The following is a 22612-nucleotide window of genomic DNA, read 5'->3' as shown; positions in this document are numbered from 1 at the left end:
GCACATTTGCATTAAAAGAATGTGACCTCTGACATATGGGGAAACTCAGACACAGCTAGTATTCTCTTTTGCTTATTCTGTCTTTCTTCAGGAATCTCTGGCTTCGATGTATTTCCTTCTGATTTGTACTGGAGGCAGTGAGCAAAAAATCTGGCAGCAGGTCTTCTGGTTTCGTCTGACTACTAAGTTTTCTTTTGAAAAGAATAAAATTTGAAGAAAATTGAAGAACTATCACCGGTGTCATGGGAGCATGTTTGTATACAGAGGCAGCACAGGTCTGTAAGTAGTTTTGTGTTTGTTCTCATTTTGACATATAATATTGCTTGCTTTCTTAAATAGGGACTTAGATTTTTCAAAAGAAACAAAGAAAATTCCACAGATTGAAAGAAAACTTTTAACACATGCTCTCCTGGAGCAGCTATAGCTATAGCTATAGCTGAGTGGCTACTAGTCATTGATACCTCATGTGCCCTTCACGCAAAGAGTAAAAAGGTTCTTCCAGTGAGTAGCAATCACTGCTCTGCTCTCTTGTGAAGAAAGGCACCAAAAAGAAAAACAGTGCAGGTTCTGCAATCCAGAAACAAATGGAGCAGGAAAACAAATCTTCTGCCTGATGAAGATAGGGAATGCTGGCAACCCCGACTGAGTCACAAGGGGAAGAGAGAGAAGGAGAACAAACAATAAAAATAAAAAAGACGATGAAAAGAAAGAGGGAAAGTATCTTATTTGCCAATTAAAAATAATTAAATAATAAGGATAAAAAGAAGAAATATTTCTGTAAACATAGAGGGGAACTAGTAAAAATGAGCAGTAAATTCAGATACAAACAGCCAATTGTGGCTTCTGATCTGACACCTACATTTTCTCAAGAAAGTATTCAACATTCTTTGTGAAAGAACCTAGTAGTTCCTCTAAAAACTATCTGTCAAAGAGGAACATTTCTGGACAGGTTGTGGTGTGTGAGAGGAGTCTCGCAAAAGCCCTGGAATTTCCATTACTCAAAGTGAAATATATAGAACATTTTGTTTAATTCTTGTAGGACTTGGCATGTACTAAAAAGGAGAGGGTTGAAAACAGGAAGGTGGAAGAGCCTGTGTTAATAGCATAGTATCTGACTTATTTCTGCTGTTTCCTTAAATCATAATATTTGTTTTAAACTTCTTTCCATCAATGACGTTTAATTAAAACTTCACAAGACCACATCAATATTACAGATATGTAAACAGACACCCCAATAGATTCAAGGTTACATTTTGCTGCTTGTTCTTATATTGAGACTTTCATTGCACTATAACACACAGATGCTTTTACTAGACCTACTAAAACAGTGAGAGTTGTGAAATATAATGCTGTAAGAATAACACTTGCAGAATCTTGATTTAAGTGGCTTGGGAAAGGTATATTGTGAAAAGGAACTCAGACTCATAATTTCCATTTCCTTACCACAAACACTAGTTAATATGCCCTACATTGAATTAAACATTGCAAGCACTCTTTCTAAATTAATCTCGTCTGAAGTTTATCTGTTTGGTCATTGGGACACTGCCAAAGCAAAACAAAAGAAAACAAACAAACAAACAAAAAAACACAAAACCAACATTCTTCTGCTTTGCACTTGTTTGATCATTCTACTTATTTAATAAATTGTACTTAAATTGGGATATCTCCTTGCTAAGAGATTCTTGACACTTGTGTTGTAAACAATTTCTGCCTCCTCTCAGAAGTCTTCCCAACTTATATATTTTGTTCCACTTGCCTTCTACTCCAGTGGGTGCAGAACGCTCAGAAGAAATTGCATTCACTCAATTATCACATAGTGTGACTACATGAAAAATTCTATTATCATCAAAGGACATTAGATTTCATCAGTGCAAGAGCAGAAAAAATATTAAGACTCTGAAGAGACAGGGAGTTCATAAAGGTAGGTGACCCAATCCTTTTATCTAGTTCCATATAAATTTCTTGTAAGTCATTTTCTCTCTGAAACGCATGTAACACTTTATTTTTATTTTTATTGTTGTTTGTATTTGTATTTTATAAAGACTCAAGGGAATTTGTAGTAAAAGGAGAGATCTGTTATTCAAAATCATGTTAACTAGCTAAACTTTGACTCAATTCTATAGACATAAATAAGATTCCGCTACTAATAAACCTAACATGAGATGCTGACAAATAATTTTGTTCAGTGTGTTTAGAAAACAAATGACAAATTAACCTGCTGGTGAATATTTGTTGTTCTCTTTTATTCTGATCCATGAGATATAAGAGATACTACGACACCACAGCAAACATATTTAGCTTGAACTGTCATAACTTCTGCTTTTTAACAGCAGGGAGACTTTCAGTGCAGGAAGCAAATAAGAGAGACCTGTCCACAATTCAAACAGTTGTTTGTGATGGAGCTGATGACCAGACATAATCTGTAGTCCATTTCCAAGATCATGTTTTGCTGATCCACAACATGCCCAACCTGACACTCCTAGTTTAGACAAGTTTACTCAAACACAGTCCTTGCAGAGATAGGACTCTTTTTGTAAACTTTGGTAGAAAAATATTAAAAGTGTTTCAATATCTACATCTGAAAATTATTTAAGTATTTAAGTATTATTCTCTTTGTGCCTTAATTAGACCTTAGGACTTTCCAGATCTTGAATCTTCTCTTTCTGATTCAGAGCACAACTTCATGTTCATAGAAAGAGCTTCTTCACAGACCCCAGGTATTCATTTGAAAAAAGAGGTGAAAACTAATACAGATGGACATTTATGTGTTCCGTGATTGGTCCATGCTTCTAGCCTGGTCTGTGCCACTGCGAACATATTCTTAGGTTTTCTATACAAAATAGGGTTTAATACTGAAATAAATCATAATATTCTCTAAAGTAATATGTGTTTTCTTGCCAGAAAAGACAGGAAATGATAACTAGTGGGCTATTTTGGCTACTGTAAAATTGTATAGACCTTAAGCATGGCTAAAGATACAATACAGAATCACAGAGGCACCCCATTACCCAGGCTGGTAACTGTGTGACAACTCAGGTACTGGCAATATCCAAATTTCATCTCTCTCTATTACTTTGCTCAACAATGGGAAAGAAGATATCATACCAGGCAAAGTGATGGAGTTTATTTGACAAAACTTTTACAGCATATGGATGAGAAGAAAGAAGGCACAGCTGGTTTCAATTTCTGTAGTGGAATGTAACATTCAAAAGTATGGCAAATGTTGGTAGAAAGGTGTGGCGTAATGACCACACGGACACCAGGGTTCTTTTAGGATCAGTAACTGCTACTTCTTTATTGATGACATAACTTCATTCTCTCTTACTGAGGGCTTAACTTCATCTCTCATATTGAGAGCACAACTTCATGATCCCGTATCGAGGACAGCTCCCTTCTTATACCATTCACCCCACAGCAGTACTTTTCCACTAACTATTCATTGGTCAACAACTTTGCCCGGCAACAGCAAACACCCAGCAGCTTCCATGCCTTAACGGCTGGAGAAACAGCAACCCTAGACAACAAGGCGTCTCCTGAATCACCCTTCTTTGCTCCCTCTAAACTCTTTACATTCCTGATGGCCTCATCATTAAGAGTCCGATGTTATCACCAACCATGGGGCTTGTTGACCCCCATGGCCACACTCCCATAGAAAGAGTCATTCAAAACTCAGTTTGACATCAAGTACATGGCATAGATTTGGCTCACTATATTTGTTTCAAACTCAAAACACAGTTCAAAAATTATTTTTATTATCCACTAAAATCAACAACAATAACACACACTTTTTCTTTGATTTTGGTTTTACACATGGCAATTTATGGAGCTTTCACGTACTGGTAATATTCATATTCTGTATTGTTACAGACTAGTACCATCACTTCCATTTTACCATTGAAAGTGATATAGACCTAAAATTTAATCCAGTGTATTTTCTTAACTGTAATTAGGACTGACAATATTTCTCCCTTAAAGCATCAAAACTATAATACCCATTTTTGTTCACAGAATGTTGCTGAAAAGTGTCTAAAGCTTAGTGCCTCAGAGCTATTTTTTTTCTTTTATTTACCTAGAATTATGTTGATTGGTCAAAGGCATGAAAATGTTATTTTTGTGTTACTGCAAATGACTGATTGCTTCCAAGTAACATATTCCACAACTGGGGTGGAAAAAATAGTGGAAATGTATACAATCTTCTGAGAGCAGATAGATGGAAGACAGATTATCTAGAAAAGAAACTATAATTACTCTGCTGAATACAGTAAAATCCGTTTACATCCCTTCTAATTTCCCTGGGTATATCTATCTAGTTATCACCTGATTATCAAGCTACCTAGCCTACATCAGAGCAGTGGAAATTAAATTAAATAGCATTTCAGTACTATCAAATGCACAAACATTCCCTTCAGTATCATATGTAGAACATACATCTTCTAGCTATTACAAAAGAATTTTGCTAATCAGAGAAATAATGGCAGTTCTGTGATGGTGCAGGTAAGTCCCATATTCAAGGAAGGATTACAGATATTCAGCAGTAATGCAGTTGACACCTGTTTATGTTTTATTGTTCCTAGGTAAGTGGGGACTATATGTTTGCTTTCAAATTCCTGTTAGCTTCAATCTTGCTAATTCTGAAATATATTTCTCTTCCTCTCTTCACACTGTGGAGGTCATTCCATGTTCATTTCCTTGAAAAGGTTTCCTCTGAATCTCCATCAGGACACTTTTCAAGCTGCCAGGTCAATTTTGCTATGGGCTTCCAATCGCAAAATCATGTAGATTTCCAGTAGTGCTGTCTGATATTGAAATGCAGCATATGCTTCTGCCATTTGTCCAAGGCAGCTGCAATTACATGTTTCTAGGTGGAAATTGTGCACCCTCTCCAGGCTTGAGAGAGTTCTTCTTTCCCACTGGGAAAGCAGCCTGCAGGAAAGTGCAACATCTGCCACCCAGTTCTTGCTCAGACTGCCCAGTTTCTCAAAATCCCTCTTCTACCCTATAAGAAGAAAATTGCACCTTCCACCCCACAGACTCAGAAGTCTATTTGCTCCAGCTTGGTGTGTTTTGATGCCTATGTGTAAAGCTGAAATGTACCTAAAATAATTCATATTGTATGCAAAAGAGCTTGAGAAAGTGCAGCTGAAAGGCTTGTGTAGAAGGAAAATACAATTTGTATCTTTCCCTATGTGCAGAAAGGCATGTGCAGAAAGTGAAATACAATGTGACATTAACCCTTCAACAGGTAGTTAATGTCTTGTCTTTAAAGTAAAGACTTCCAGAGTTTGTTATCTAGATCTCCCACTTTATTATTATGTTAATGTATAAATTACTCCTATATTTTGAAGCCAAAGGAATCAAGCTCATAGCCATATACATTTTTAGATAAATCAACTTTATATAATTGAACATATCATTAATGTGATTATTCTCCCATATTTTACACTCAATACTCCTAGTTACTGTAGCTAATTATTTTCCAGAAGCTTTCTTGAAAACATTTTTCCTTTAAATTCAAGACACTTTCATAAAACGGGATGCAGAAGAATAGGGTTTAATTCCTAATACACAAAGGGTTAACCACAGCCTTTGAGCACAGGAAAGGATTTTAAGATGAATTACTAAGGAGAACATGTGTGGGAATACTGTCTCCCTCTTCTAAAGAGTGGAAAGCTTTTGTATGTAGAGCTTTTGACTCAACATTACCTTGTTTGGTTTGGTGCTGGTAAGAATTTTCATGAAAAGCCCTTTCAGTTTGTGGCTGTGCTCTATTCTGGACTAGGCAGCCCACCAGTTTTCTGGGTCCTGACAGAGGAGGAAAGAAATCATTTCTTCAAAGAGATGAACATGGATACTCCTCAGCTCCACTCTGAACTTTTCTACTGCTTGGCTTTCATATAGTGTCTTACAAACTTTAATTGAAACATGCCTCTGAACATGATTTAGAACTGCAGAAACTCACACTAAGATTAAAATCTCATTCATGTGACTGTGGGGACTATGTCTAAACCATTCATATGACTGGGGACTATGTCTAAGCCACTGTTTCCTGGAAGCTCAACCAGTGACATAGATTATTTATGGTCTTGTGGAGAGATGCAAAATATCCCAGCACTTCTTCTCTCCCCCCCTCCCTTCCCCAGTGTTTTCAAGAGATCTAAATTTGCCCAAAACTTCAGAAAATCAGTAACAAGATGTATTAAGTAAATATAGTAGGCAGATAAGTGAAAAGGCTCTCTAGTTATCTCACACATATCTGTGTGGATGAGGTTCACTGCTCTAAAATGGGGATCATAATACTTGCTTAATTTTCTCTGGATACATGGGATAGGATTTTTATTTACAACAGGAAAGAATTTATTTTTTAGGATCTACAGCCTGATGCTATCTAAAAATCCCCTCTAATGTTGCTGTCATTCTGGAAGTGTCATAAGAAGTGCAGGCAGACAGACGTTGCCCTGCAGAATGAAGGAAGAGTGGTTTGGCCACAGCTAGATTTTGAAGCTGTGGAGGAAGATTGGCTGGTGGAAAAAGGTGAAAAACTCTTGTGGCCAGAGTTATGATCTCCTCACTAGTATCTTGAGTAGATCTGAGAATGGCAGGTTTTCAGCCTTCTTTGCCAGAAAAGGGTTTAAATAATCCAGAAATGAGGCAAAGTCCAAAATAAGAGATTTCATGGGAGGGGGGCATGGGTGTTTACAAAATAAACAAACAAACAAAAAACACAAACAAACAACAACCACAACAAAAAGCCAGCTTTTACACAAAAAGAATTATGATACTCAGAACAATGTGTAAGAATCTGAGTTCACAGGGCAAGCCAAGTGGCAAGGATCAAGCTGTCTGAGGCCATGACTGTAATGCTCATGCAAGTCTTGTCCACAGTGGCTGAGAAAGAAAGGAGAGGAGGAAGGTAATTTCTGATTCTGTTAGTCTTGTGGATCTCTCATCACCAGCTAAAATAAATGATAAATGCAGACTATGCTGCTCCATTGCATCTCTTGGGTTTGGAACAAAACCAACTCCTTTTACGCAACTGTTAAAATATGTGATCTTTGGGAACTGTTCTCTCACAAGTATACACAACTGGTAAATGAAGTAATGAGAGAGGTCACAGGCACAGCTATATTTTAGCTTCTGAGTTACAAATTTCTGGGCTATTTTCCTATCCTTTTAGTTTAGAGGAGTCTGAACTGCTGTGCTTAGTAAACTTGGCAGGTCCTTTGAAGAAATTGCAGAACAGTATTGAAAAATTTAACCTTTGCTTGCATCCCAAAAGGAAAGTTGTTTCCCTAGAACACGTCCATAAGTGATAAAATTTCCCAAAGGCTACTTTTTTTTTTTTTTTTAATTTCGGAAGGTTACAACCATATTAATATTAATAAGTAATTAATTAAAACCTCCATATCCTAAAGTATCAGAAGTGAAACATATTTCTAGGATCTCTCTTGGTTTGGCATCTATAGATACATGAAAATATTCTTTAGGTCTGTAAGGATATTATACTTATTTTATATTCATATTTTAATATGACATGCATACATGTTCCAACTGGAGTTTAATGGACAATTTTGCATGAGAAGCTGAGCACATATGAAGAATTTTTAGCTCAGAGCCTTTGTCCTTTCCTACTGTATTTTCTCCCATCTTAAATACTGCAAGTTACTTTCAATGCCAGTCATTTGGGATTTTAAAATAAATAAATGTTTCATTGATTTTCTGGGTGGCCTGTCTTACTTGTCCTCACCATCAGACTCTACAGGTCATTGTGCATCATCTAACCACAGCTCAGTCAATACACTCATGTCCTTAATAGACGGAAAATGTTTTCCTGTGTGAAAAACCTGGCTCTTCAAACACATAGTCTCCTCACCTTAACTTTTCAGTTTTAGAGCATGCTGATATTGCAGACAGTAATGTAACAGAGGGAAACGTATTGATTGTCAATAAGTTAGTTTGGGTGCTGGAAAATATCAAGCAGCATTGGAAAACAGAGAGAAAAAAACTTATTACATCAAGGAACATGACACTGAAACTCATGGTGCCACAGCTAAATGGCTAAATATACACCTATGGAAGTGCTATCCCAAATGTAGCACTAAGAAATGTTCTTCTTTATACAGAAAAACAATTTAAAATAGCAGATTCTCTGTATGTGTATTTATTAGAACATTTTCCTCCCCTTATTTAAGTCATCTGCAGCTTCTGTTAACTTATGGAAAATTACATTGCTGAGAGATTTAGTTTGTTAATTGTTTATCTGGAAGAATAGAGGAAGAACAATTGCAGACTAGAGTAAGAAAGTTCTTCTAGATAAAATAGATATATGTTAAAGAAAAATACCACTGTATTTGCAGACAGCTCTGCTATGTCCTTGAAAAGAGGTTTCCTGAAAGCTCAAAAAATACTTTTCCCCTTATGTCTTTATCTTATTCCCTTATCTAATACCTGAAATATTTTTTAGTAGAACCTCTGCAGTGCAGAGTCCAATACAAAACTCAGTTGTTATTTCACTTTGGTGTGAAATTATGTTCTTTTGTTCTACTAGACTTCTAGATGAATAACTGATGGTGTCTTTTGGGGATCTCTGGGGAAAGGTCTTATTATTACGAGCTCTAAAGATTTTTTAGAGGTTTTCCATTTTCACTAATATTCTTGCCTCTCAGCAGACACATGACATTCCTCCACCTCCAAATTCTATTTTGCTTAAAAATACGAAGAGACAGAAAATATCATCAGAAGCATATGAAAGGCAGGGATTTTCTATTTTCTCTGTGAAGACAAGAAAGCTTGAAACGAACACCAGTTCAGACAAGTATACTCATTGACATTTGGGAAAAAAAAATTTGTTTCACTCCATAAATATCTTTTTTTTTTTGCTCTAGAAAAAAGAACACTTCATACAGCAGATTGTAACTTGTTTCCTGAATATGTGAACATGTCTAAGCATTTTAAAGAGACCAGCTGAATTCTGTATCCTCTCTTATGTATGTTTATTAAAATTTACGTTTATATTTTAGTATAATTAATCAATAGTGTGGCATGGGGACTTTCATCACTTTGCACAGCCCCAGAGCATCCTGGGCTGGGGGCAGCAGGAAGGGCTGGAAGGACACAGCACCACTGTCCCACCAGTGCCAGTTGTGGCAGCAGGAAGGGATCCTGCCCATTCCAGGGTTTCACATCTCCCCTTAGCCACTTCATCTCTTTGGGACCCAGCAGGTCAGCACCCCATGCTGCCCACTACCCACTGTAATTGGCACCAGTAGCAATAATGGAGAGTATTAGCAGTGATGCATCTCAGTCCTCACCTGCATCTGTATTATTCACAGCTAGGGCAAAATTACTCTCCCCTGCGTATCCTGAGCTGAACACTAAACAAAATGCAAGATAAAGTTAGAAGTCAGGCCCAGGAGGTTCATTTTAATTTTTTTCTTAATATAACTCCCATTTCAACAAGCTGTATTTTTTGTTTTTGTCCATTCCTCTGCTATGACTGGAAAAAAAAAACCAAAACACAGTAATTGATATCATCCATTGATTGTAAGAGTGCAAATAAAATGATAAAATGTGGATTGCTTTCTTTCTGGATCAGGAGATCAGCCTGAAGCAGTCTGTGGATGACATCATCAGCACAAGATCCATTTGTTAGTTCCTCTGAGGGCCTTTTTTGTTTTGGTTTGGCTTGTTGGTTTAGTTTGGTTTATTTGTTTTTGTTCTGTTTTCTAAAGCATAGATGCTGGAAATGAACCAAGGGAGCATTTCTGTATTAATAACACTTAGTTATGTCAATGGCAAGTAAATCTGACTGAAGTTTATTTTAAAATGAGAAAGATGGGAAAAAAAGAAAGTAAAGTACAGACATTAGATGTTTGTTTTGCTGGAGGAAGGGAAAGTATCTCATGCAACTCGAGGCCTGTTTACAAACATAGTTGAGATATTTGGTGTTGGAATGTAACTCTTTAATGATGACATATTTTCAGCATCATCCCAAGAAATCAACCTTGAAGGGACTGGTAATTTACAATACATAGCTTTCCAGGCAATAAAATAAGTCAGAAGTTCAGAAAGGAAGACAAGCATTGCTAGTGTATTGGGGAAGAAACAGGGAAGGAAAGAGAGACAGAGAACATGCAAAGTGTGCTCCTACACTCCCTTAGAATAAGCTCTTTTGGTTGGCTCTGAGTTTTGCAGGGAATAATGGAGGAAGTAGGAGGGTTCATCATCAATTTCCCGGGGAGGCATAATCTGTGCTAATTAAGTGCTAATAGTTCTAATTAAGTGCTAATATCTCTAATTATCAGGAAAGAGGTGAAGAAAGTGGGTTAATTTTACTTTATCTTGATTTTTCTAATTTATATTTTTTTAATACCTTGGTGTTAGTCCCTGTAATCTGTTATTCCTTGGCTGTGAGATATAGTATGCATTTCATAGACCTTTCTTGCAGGCCAGACCCAGTCTCTGGGCAGGCAGGAAAGAGAGCTGATCCCACATTAAGATCTGGGTGGTAAAAGCTGTAAACCGACAAGCTGCTTACCCCCCTCCCCCAACCCTTTTTTTTTTAGGAATCTTTTTTTTTTTTTTTCCTCAGGTGTCTTTAGAGGCAGCAAACGGCTGTGCCTGAAACGGCATCTAAGCACTTCTGTGTTTAGATGTATCTGCCTGTCTACCTTAAAATGAAGGTAAAATGTACATTAACCGTTATTGATCTTTATTGTTTCTTCTTTTTTCTTTTTTTTTTCTGATTCCTTGGTTTTGCTTCTTGTAAGATTGCCAGAATTATCCAGTATCCTGTTGACCTCAATGTATCATGCAATTTTAAATATTGCTTTACATTGTTCTCTACAGATTTTAATGAAAAAAGGGAGAAACTAATTTCTTTTTAACAAGAAGAGTTATTTTGCCATTGCATGCATTCCTTTAAATTGACTCAACAGACATACACAGGTAGCACAAAATATGCTAAGAAATTACAGAGTAACATACTATTTTGGAAGAGAAGTAAGATTTTCCCACAGGAAGGTGTCTGACTAAGTACCTCGGTAGGGGCTCCATCCAGAGGGGTGCACTGACACACAGAGAATGAAATCGTGCTAAGTAATTTGGATTATTATGTAGTCTGACTCACCTGGTGGATGTGCTGGAAGCTTTGTCATATCCAGTTAAGCCAGGGGTGTAAAAATTGTAAAACATAGTTTTATATGTGTACATATATGTATATACATGGACAAATATAAGTATACAGATGTGTTTTCTAATATGTAACCTGCCTTTTTTTCACCTTCATATAATATTTTGAAACAACGTTGACTTCTTGTGCACTGAGAAGCTGTCATATTTTGAGTTGAGAGAGGTTTCTCATGCTTCCCAGGCTGCCAGCAGACCTTCAAAAGCAAATAGAAAAGCCTGTGGGCAAACAAAATGCCTTTTCTTTGGGTTGCAGCAGATGGGTCCTGATGGTTTCAACCAGATGCCTGGTGATGCCTGTGTGGGTGCCAGAGGGACAGGCGCAGAGGTGTGGGGAGGAGACGCTCCGTGTGCCCAGTCCTCAGCTGTCCTCACTCTGAGCCCAGCCTCCTGTCTGTTGCTGGCACTGAACTCTTGAGCCTTTCCCAGCTTCAAAGCTGTTGGGGATAGACTTCCTCTCTGCCCATAGCTGGTTACTTCATTTTCAGAGCAGTTTTAAGGGTCGTAGTAAAATACAGAGGTGCATATACATGTTCCAAATCCTCCACAACACATTCAGGGGTGCCTCTGCTCAGCTGCTACCAGCTCACTTCTATCACAACCCTGTCTAGAGCAGCAGCCACACATTTCTGCCTTGAGGCTTAACTATTCTTTCTGGAAAGCTTACTCATAATAATCTACATATATCAGGAAGAAAAGCCTTTGCCTTTCACTTGCAGCATGTTTGTGTAATGGAATCAATATCCATTTCCAAGACACATTTGTCTCGTGTATTGATCCAGCACCTCCAGCTCCTCTTTTGTCTACGTGCTCCACAGTTGTTTAAGAGATTTTTAGATAAAATATTCAGTATATCAAATTATCCTGATCAGGCTTTAAAGAGCTAAAAGATAAAATAGAAAAGCTTTATATATAAATGCACACACAAAAGACTATGGTAGTGTAAGTTGTGTAGACCACCTTGCACAGGACCAATTCAGTTCAGTGCTGAAATCAAAAAGTGAATGTACTTGAACTTAAACACAGGAAAGACAGATAAATATTCGCCAGGATATTTAGAGATATGAACTTCTATTGTTTTGCACATTCTCCTGCTAGAAAAAATATTTTACTAGCTATTCCCACTTTTTTAATGGTTTGGAATTATGTGCTTAATATGTCCTCAGTTAAAAGCTACATTTTGCAGATGGAAAAAAGATAATTTCCATAATTATACTAAATTAAGCTTATATAATATTTTCACATGACTGTAACTTATCAGTATATACAACTTACATCATACATAATGGCATTTATGCTTACCTGAAATCCATGTTTTCTTTAAAAAAGACTCAGCATAAAAATCTACTGGAAAGAATAGAGAGAGCCAGACAATGCTAAAAACTACTGCACAAAATTGGAAGACATCCAGACATCCACTAAATATCTGAGCTCTAATGCTTGTTATACACAGCTTTTCAGATTTTAAACACACATCATTCTTCCTATGCTTTTATGTAGATACTGAAATTTATTTACATATATATATATATATATGTTCCAGGCTCACTACCTGAAAAATGGAAACAGAAGCTTAAGAAATAACAAACAAATTCCCTGCTGGTGGAGGGAAGAAGAAGAGAGATGATCCTAAGATGTAAGAATTGTCTTAAGTCTGCTTTGTTTTTACCTAGAGAAAATGAGAAGTGAGCATTTGTGAGCAAAATTTCTTGGAGAAATATGGTCTGTCACACTCTTCCTCTTTAATTACAAAATTTTCTGTTGTAAGTTTCCAGAATGTGTATTCTTGCCTTCTCAAATGGCTATCAAACCACTCAGCTTTTATAGGGTCTTCTGCACAGATTATTTGGTGTTCAGCAGTGAAAGGTTTTGTATCTAAATCGTATAATCTAAATGTATGTGGCATACTGGTTACAGAGCACACCACCAGAACCACAATCAGGGCCAGAGTCTTTAGGACACCGTGTTTCTTTCATTTACTTTGTCAACTGTTACCCTTCCCATTTTGAACTTTGACAGAGAGGGTGAGCTTCATGTCTTATGTTCCACATCTTCCTCTGCAAATTTGGTGTGGGACCACCACTTTCCACATGCTCTTTGTGACAAAAAAAAAAAAATCACAAAAACCTATATTATAGCCTCAGATGTTAAATCCCTTCAAGTTGCTGTTTTTTTAACATTTTTAATAAGCTTTTGATTGTATTTGGTGGAGAGTGGGAAGAAATTACTTTAGCTCAGAAATGTTCCTCTACTCAGTTCATATATTTTTCTACTCAATGTTCAGTCAGAATTTCTGCTTTGAAGCAAGTCTATCTTCTAAAACAGTATACCTGCTAAGTTATTAACAGTTCAGTGAGTATGTCTGGCACATACGTTTTAAATGCCTCAGGGGTATTTCAATATTATTCGCAGGAAAAAAAAATCTGATAAACTCCTTTCTTTCCAAATTTCTTGTATTCCAAGCTAACAATACCAGAACATCTGTGAAAAAGCAGGTTCACCTTACCACAACAACAACAACTAAAGAGCAGAGTGATTTGCCCTGTGTCCAGCATGGATTCATTGTGTACCTGTTCTAAATTGTATGTATGATACTTTTATTTTCTAAATATTTTGAAGTCTTAGCTAAAGTTCAATGTTGTAGTAAAACTAAATATATATTAAGATTTTAAAATAACTTTAGGAAAGATAAAATTCTTTATGTTACGGTATAACAGCTCCTAATGCTAATACCTTAATTATAATTTGTACTTTCCTAGAGGTTAGTCTTCTTGCTAAGAGGCTTCCAAGTTTCCTATTAAAATAGCTTTTAAATGCATTAACCGTGGACTGAGGAAAGCTTTTCCTTGAGGTTAATATGTGGTGAGTGATAACTCCAGATATAAGGAATTTAAGTTATGAAACTATGACAGTTCTACTTTTCATATTTTAAGTTGAATTCTGAGAGTTTTGTGTAAGAAAACAAAACTGGAGATAATATTCCAGCCATTGATACTAGACAGGGAGTCCAGATAGCATCCTGAGGAAAAAAGTAAACCTGTTTCACTGAAATGCATTGGTTTTGTAAAAATGTGTAGGCAAAGATGAGATATCAGGAATATTTGTAAATTATAACATAGCATATGATTCATAAAGAAACCTGAAAACTTGTTTAGTCTTTTCCCCCCCTGTCTTCTGCTGTTCTTGAGATGGTTTATGAGAACATACCTCTCTAAACAGGTCTTTTTTCCCCAGCAAAGCAACTGTTGTTCCTTTATAGAAAGTCCTCAGCAGGAAGCTGTTGGAATTTCTCTGTCAGCAGACCAAATGAAAGGGCATGACATAAAAAGGTTATCGTACAGAGCATGGGGCATGGAGAGACATTGAGAAAAGCCACTGGTATAGTAATCACGATAAGAGTTGCTACAATTTTGTAATGGAAATAAAGGACCTATAAATGTCATGGATTAGATGTGAATTAAAACACAACCTGTTTGCCTATTCTATGTTTAAGATCCAATTACGTTTGCTTCTGGTATATGATTATTCTCCCTTTTCTGCTTTTAGATAAAAGATGTGGTATTTTTTTCTGAACCAATTAAGACTAGTCACCAGCACAGCATCAAGGGCGATCAGTGCCCCATGCTGCCCTCATTCTACTTGGGGAACATATCTACTTCCCAAGGAAACAGCAAGTATTTTTTTCATCCTTCATACCTATTGTTGTTATATTATGGTGTTTAATCAGATGCTCCATAAAATATTGGCAGCAAAGTCTAAATATCCTCTCTTTCCATGGCATCACTGACATAATGGATTTATATTTTTGTTTGTTTGTTTGCTTGTTTAAATGTGGTAGGGTGTGCTGTGATATTGAACAGGTTTCTCTTTCTATTAAATTTCTGATGATTTCAGCTGACCTCTAGCATCAAAGTTCTTGTGACATTTTGTGGGTTACCTAGGGTAGTTTGATCAGCTGTGCTCCATCTCTCAACTCAAATTTAGACTGCCCTTCTCTCTGATAAACTAGCTCTTCATGATCTTGCTTTTTCTTTCTCAAGATATAATCAATGTTTTTATTTATTTATTTTTTATTTATTTATTTTTATCTTGTAAAGCACTGATTCCTACAGGTTCCTAAAATCACTTTGATCATCTTACTAACAGGGTGAGAGTGAAAGAGGAGAGTCACCTGTTACTTTGTATGTGCTTTGTTGTTCTCTCTCTCTTTTTATTTTATTTATTATTTTTTTTCAGGGACAAGAAAGGGTTATTCAGTGAGTTTTCCTTAAGCAAAATACTATTTTTTTTAATACATGTAAAAAACCAAAACCTACCTTGAAATGACAGCTGCTTTTTATATTTGTCTCCATTATTTAGTAGTCACTCATCCTTTGCAAGGATGCCCCAGAAAGTGCCAAGTCCCAGGGGATAGATTTCTTCTCATTACTGTTTCTTATCTATGGATTCTCCAATGGTGTCTCCCTCCAAGGTCAGGGCAATAGTCAGATAATCTACATGGCTATTCCTAAATTGTTTGTATGTGATATTTCAGTATAGTTTTTTACTAGTTTTTCAGTACTTTGTTTTCTTTACTTAACAGCTCCCATGCAGACTTAGATTCATGCAAGTGAAGAAAAGTTTACATTTAACATTTATAAAATTAACTCAATACTCTTAGAATATCCTTGATAATATGTGACACCAGCTGTTTTAAATTTTACATTTTGATTCACCAAAATACAGAATTCCTGTGTCTCTCTATATAGTATTTTATTTATTCCTGGAGTAAGATTCTTAAATCGTTGTCACTGTTCATATCATTGAAGCAGATAAAATTATACTAAAATGCAAATACTTTTAAAACTATGTTCTCCACATTTATTTATTTATTTATTTTCATCCTCCTAGGTGAAAGGCTGAACATGACTGTAAGACTGTCATCATTACCTCTCTCCAAAGTAGGGCTGAAGAGGATGTTCTTAGCCAGCAGTCTGATTATGCAAAATACTTAAAGAGTTGAGAAATTAAAATGATATTTTCTACTGACTTTCTATCAATCTGGGGATGAGAATTGCATCCTGCAAGCAAACCATATTGTAGAAAATCTCTATGGAAATTAGATATTTTTAAAGCAATTTAAGATGTTGTTTCTTTCTTGTTTCATAAGAAAGTACAGCATAAAACCATAGCATAGGAATAATAATGTCCTTATATACAAGTTTTATCAATGTAAATGTGGTGTTTTAGAGAGCTATCATGCAGTGGCCTCCTGATGAAGAGAGATATCACAGAACTATATTGGGAAGCATTGAATACCCCATGAGAAGGATATGCCCTGACAATAAAAACAAACCCTTGATGGTCAGTAAAGACCCCTGATTAAATCACTCTGGTCATTCATGTAAATAGTAATGATACTGCTGACAATGACATTGTACTGCTGACAATGAATCTATGCAGGTAGATGAGATACGAGAGGGTCTGACATGGAAGCAAAAGACTAAGGATAAATAAGGGCTCTTGCTGGGATGTGTATCTCTAGATAAAGGATGAATGGCTGTCTATGCAGTTGGGATTGTGAATGAGCATAAGTGCTGTAACTGCAGAAACATGTTCACTGAGGGGCTGAGAAGAAGACAACACATTAATCTCAATGTGGCAAGAAGACAACTGCACGTCCATGTGCATGTCCTTGGCTTTTTAATTTCCAGATTTAAAAGGGAAAAAAATGGAAAGAAAAGATATTAATAATAGCCTAACAGTAAGTATCAACAGAGGTAATATGGACACAAGTGATATTAAAAACAACAACAACAACAAAAAACACAGCATCAAAGTAAGAGAAGAATGATTATTTGTCTACTAAACACCTTAAATATTTAGAAAATATCATAGGAACTATGAGGAAAATGTAGGAGTGTGCAGTCATAATTTGAACAGTTAGTGTTGTTTTTCAAATAATGAAATAAAGAGAGTAAGGTATTCCGATTCATTATAGGTGTGCACATTACAGGTTACTAAAAGAAATGTCTAATGAAATCTCAGTAATCATAGCATTGTCTGTAAACATTCAGGAACATATTGAAAAAAATAAAATAAAAATAAAATAAAATAGAGTGGAATGTTTTCAGGATGGAAAAAAAAAAGTGGGAGTTCAGGGCATTATAGGTTAAATCAGATTAATTTTGACCTCTAGAAAAATACTGGAACAAGTGAAGTCTGAACATCTAGAAGAATAACAATTAAATGTGTAATGTTCAATCTAGACCACTAAAATCAAATAACATCTGGTAAATCTTATAAGTATTCTGTGGAAATATTTAGATGAAAACACTGCAGCATGTACCCAGTGACTGGAAAACCCTTTATAAGAGTGCATGTATCAAAGTCTCAGTATCAGAAGGGAAGAATGTGTGAGATTCTGCAGAGGTTAGTGTTTCATTAATAAGCAAGATGAAAGAACAGATTGTGATAATTACATTTGTAGATGCTTCCAATTGATGAGGGGCTACTTAAAAATATGACTTAAAATATAAAATGACCTTGTTAAATTAAAGAATATTTAAAAGAAAATACAATACAACAAGTTCAATATACTATACTTCAGCAGAAATGGTTGGCCATTCAGTATAAGGAACAATAGACTAAACAGCAGAAAACACCCTGGCTTTAAAATTAGTCATGTTTAGACATGAATCAGCAATATTTTGCTGTAGTAAAAAGCAAATCCCATAGATGGGTTGTTGCGTTAAAGGGTAAGGAAGTTTGGCAAGACCTAAACCCTCTTGTGTTCCAGCTTGTCCTCAGATATCAGAGGGGCTAGGGGTGGCTGGGTTTATATTCTGAGTGATGCCCAATTTAGCACTATAAGTCCAGTCACATTCAATATATTAAATTATCATGATCATGGATACACAAATAGTGCAATCGGCACTATAAGTTTGGTCACATTAATCACGATCACAGATTCACAAATAGCACAATACACTTTCAGTCTAGTAAATAACTGGTGTAGTTTATTGAAGCAACAAGAGTACAAGTACTTTTGGATTGCTGGTGATAAATAAGCTGTCTGCAAAACACGTGCAAATACCAAGAATATGACAAACATAACCAACTACACATGTGGTAACTTATGAAACAGCTCTATAGAGAATGTTAGGTTTCCCAGGGAAGCACTTGGTATAAATGAGGGTCCGAATCTCACCCAATAGGCATCTCTGTTGGGGTAGAAGAGAGGTTCAGCCCGTTGACTACTCCAGAAGTCACCGATGTCCTTCCAACTTGGCTGCGATGGCACCTTCCTCCACATTTTCCTTCTCTTGGGCCACTTTTATACTATTTTCTTACTTTTAGGTGGAGCTTGCGTGACTCTAGTCATACGTGTCTTTGTTGTGATTGGTATAATTTTTTCTCACCTTTTTTAAAGGTATAGGCTCAGAGAAATTCAGATTGCATGCTCAGTGAAGGGTGGTAGCACTTTGGAAGTAGGTAGCCTTTGGGATGGAGGTGTGTTTCGGCACTGTAATGAGATTATAATGACCAAAGTTGACCCAGAGGACATGATTTGGTTATCAGTTAGAGTCAGGGCTGGCCTATGTAGTCTAAGTCTATCAGTTCCACAGTACCATTCAGTTCCCCATCCCTGAAGTGATAGCACAGAGCCTGGCTGTGGTGTCTTCATTCTGCTCCACCCTCCATGCTATATCTCTTAGAGTCAACAGACCAAGCTCCCCTGGTGTTATCAATACCTAAGGTTGCAGACTATGTTGCCAAGGGGACCATCATGGAACAGATTCCTTACATATCTGCTACATCTCACCCTGGAAGTTTCCTCATCACTACACTTTCTCTTAAGATGTGGACAAATGTTTAGTCTCAATAAGTCACCTCCAGCAATTATTCCACATGGGTTAATGTAGGAATACACCTATCTGACAGTAATCAACCTTTTAATTATTCAGCTTTAGGAAGGTCTTAGTTGGAGTATCTCATCCCTCTTCTACATCCATCAAGAAAGACAGATGCAGAGCAATTGGAAAATCAAGAGGAAAGTGATCATCACAAGTCTAGAAAGCCTGACAACATGAGGAAAGGATAAAGGAACTGGGGATATAAAGAAGAAAGTGAGAATAAATCTTTAAATATTTATAAACTTTAAATATGTGCCAGCAGAGGCAAAGCGTAGGTAACTACTGAAGCAGGTTTCCTGAGGAAGGTGTAGTATCTCTTTACCAAGGGGTTTTGAGCACCAGCTGGCAGCCTTTCCCAGGCCTGCAACTCCAGTCCAAGTTTTCAGACTGGCTTGAAAATTTCTGCTGCCTTCCATGTGTTAACTCTTATACATAGGGTACAGACAGCTATCTGAGTCTGAATAATTCATGTACAGAAGAGGAGCAGTTCTCAGAGTTTAGTACTTGGCTTGACAACTGTAGGAAACTGACTGTGTTACCCTACACTTCTGTTGTGTTTGGAGTTAGGAATTCACATATAGCTTGGACACCAAGCAGTAAAGCTTGGCTGTGGTGGAAATATAACAGAAGGAATTTCATTGAATGAATTACTTTTGTTTTCTCATGGATTTAATTTATTAATTCTTTAGCCATACATCTACATATTTCTATACAAGCAGTCAGAAAGAAAATATGGAAAAGTTTTGCCAGTTTTGATTGCCTGCCCTCTTGCAAAGCTCTCAGCTTACTAGAAGCCGAGAAAGGCAAACCGATATAGGACAGCTAATCCTTTGATATATATATATATGTATATATATTTTTTTTTCATAATGCATAAGGTATTTTGGTAACAGGAATATGACTGATAGTTTCTGTACTCTGGAATCATACTGTTATGTACCTTGGTTATGTATGATACTGCAATGAAATGTCATATGTTGTCCAGTTCTGAAATCTACTGGCAATAAAACTCACAATCTGTGATATTGGTAAGAACCTTCTGTCAATTGATTAACAAGAAATCTGATGAATCTCACAGCAGTTAGGTAGCATTAAGAGAATGTCAGCTTTACATAATATTCTTTTTGATTAAAACAGTTTGATACAGCCCTTTAACAAAAAATGCATAGGCTTAAAAGTCATAGGCGACTGGCACTGGCTTTGCAGCAGATTCTCACAAATAGCACAAAGGTGGCTAGCAGAAAATGATACATTAAAAGACAACTCTCATTCTTACTCATGCATAAGAGATGAGGAGAGAGTGTTACATAGGAAACTAACATTGTGAAGAAAATAAAAGGAATAATGAATCAAAATGGGGAAAAGTAGGAAATTACTAAAAGTATCAAGCTAGTGAAATACCTTCAGGGTGAATTTTCACTAAGTGTAAAATGGGAAATACTAATAAATGTAACTAGATGACAAGGAAGTTTTAGCCTGAAAGCCATCCTACATCAAAAAATAATTTTATATATATATATATATATATATATAAAGCCGTATGTCTTCCTATGGCAATAAGCTGTGGCTATTTATGCTTTCTTTCAATATTATGCTGAGATTTTTCTGAAGACCCCTTAACTCTTACCTGATCTAGCAAAATCTTTACTTTTGAATATAGACCAGCAGGACCTACTTATCACTCAACTGTACTTAAACTGTACACAACTTTGGAAAAGCGAGAAAAGAACATTCAACACTAGTTATTTATGGAAAATTTTCCTGTTATTTCAGGAACATTTTTCATTTACATTTTCTGTTGATCATTGAAAGATTTTGTATCCTTCATTTTTTCAGAGATTGAAGGTGATGACAGCATAATGTCTCTGAACTCTCCATGGCATTAGATGGCACTATATCCATGTGGTTTATGTCCTGTCCATCTGACAAATAATTGGAGCTCTCTATCATGCTTCACAGTCATATAACAGAGGTGGAGATAATTGACAGACAATTCTCTAATGTGGGTGCATTTTATAAGCCCTTATGGACCACAAAGAAATATATACTTGCTGATGGATCTGTTGAATGGCTTAAAATAGCATGAAGGGGAAAAGATCAAATTTGGATTCTGCCACATGGCGAACAGTAACTTATGTTGACACTGGTTTCTCAAGAAATGTCAGGATATTTCCATTTTGTTTGAACTATTTTCAAAGGTTTTTGGAAGATGATTTGGGAGAAATTACACCAAGTAAATCAAATTGGTATATAAAACTTATCTGAGGGTCTAACAGCTGCAATGCATTACAAAAACAATTTATGTTAAGGATGCAAAATCTTTACAATTATGTTGGCAGGGATAGAGAAACTTGGAATGTATTTTACTAACTAGTAAGGACTAGGACTAAACTAGTCCCTCTGGCATATATTTAGTTTCTTTTCCATAAGATACATCCCAATTAGCACAATTATTGAGATTGAAGCAAAGCTTGCTTTTATCAACTACCAACTAATGTATTATAAAGAACATTACTGACCAATACCATTTTCACATCAATATTCTTTCTTATTTTTCAGGTAGTATTTTTATTGTTAAAATATTTTTTTCACACACTAAAAAATAATTTAAATTTGTATGCGTGAGAATAAAAATTTGGGGGTTTCATTTTAACCAACTTAGGTCACGGCTAAACCTGTTTTGTTTGCAATTCTCCATAAATACGGTAAAGGGTTTAATATTATGGTTTTAAACCATAATATTATTAAAGGGTTTAACATTAAAATGACGGAAAGTAGCCAGTATATGAGATGCTTGCTTTAAGAATATGTTTCATCAGCACCTAGTTATTCACAAGATAAAGACCTACCAATGTTTGTTTATTTCTTTGCTTGTAATCTGAGGTATTCATTAAATCATCTGCAGGAATGAGATGAGGTATTCAAGTTAAATTCAAATATTGCTAGAAAATTAATATTAGAAATACTGGCTAAGAATGTATTTTATTTTATTTTTTTTAATTTAGCTGCTTATATTTCAGAAAAAAATATTGAAAATAAGAGGTAATTAACATCCTTATCTATTTAGAGAGGCATTTTTGTCAGGTATTTCTGATAGTTATCACACCTGTTACTGCTGGTATATGATAACAAGACTGTTTGTGCAAACTGACACAAACACAGGATTTACTGAATACAACGAAAAAGCAACATTAAATGGCTTTATGAATTAATTCTTTACATCTAGAGGAATCATTCACCACAGAATTCAATTAGTATAATGATTTATATTGGATAGATTTGAAGACCCTTATATTAGTATTAATGATTAAACACATTTTTTTTTTAAGTGTTAAAGGAATTGCTGGAGAAAATTCTACTTTGTTGTTTTGGACTTACTGAAATTTTGATAACCGTTCAATGGAATTCTTTACTCCTCTATTTACAATGGAAGTCTAAGCTTTACTATCACAATTCTGTGAAATAATAATTGGTCTAATCATTCCTCAGCTGTTCAGAAAGGAACGTTTTGTGCACCTATAAACTCCTCAAAT

The 22612-nt window shown here is 35.9% G+C and overlaps 1 long non-coding RNA gene across 4 annotated transcripts; it reads left to right on the top strand.

Moving 5' to 3' along the window:
* Nucleotides 1–9025: 9025 nt before the first annotated feature.
* Nucleotides 9026–20596, top strand: LOC310898108. Of its 4 annotated transcripts, none has more exons than XR_014582968.1 (7): nt 9026–10504; nt 10589–10679; nt 12728–12820; nt 13648–13766; nt 14731–14858; nt 15544–15655; nt 16075–20596. It is a non-coding gene; the product is annotated as an uncharacterized lncRNA (long non-coding RNA). The 4 variants fall into 4 exon arrangements; XR_014582969.1 differs by having other exon boundaries at nt 9027–10504; nt 14731–14854; XR_014582970.1 differs by lacking the exon at nt 15544–15655 and having other exon boundaries at nt 9028–10504.
* Nucleotides 20597–22612: the final 2016 nt, after the last annotated feature.

The sequence above is a fragment of the Anser anser genome, assembly GCF_964211835.1.
Source record: "Anser anser genome assembly, chromosome: 3".
Taxonomy (NCBI): Eukaryota; Metazoa; Chordata; class Aves; order Anseriformes; family Anatidae; genus Anser; species Anser anser.
Note: the sequence above shows the minus strand (reverse complement) of the source record. Positions and strands in the feature narration are given on the sequence as shown.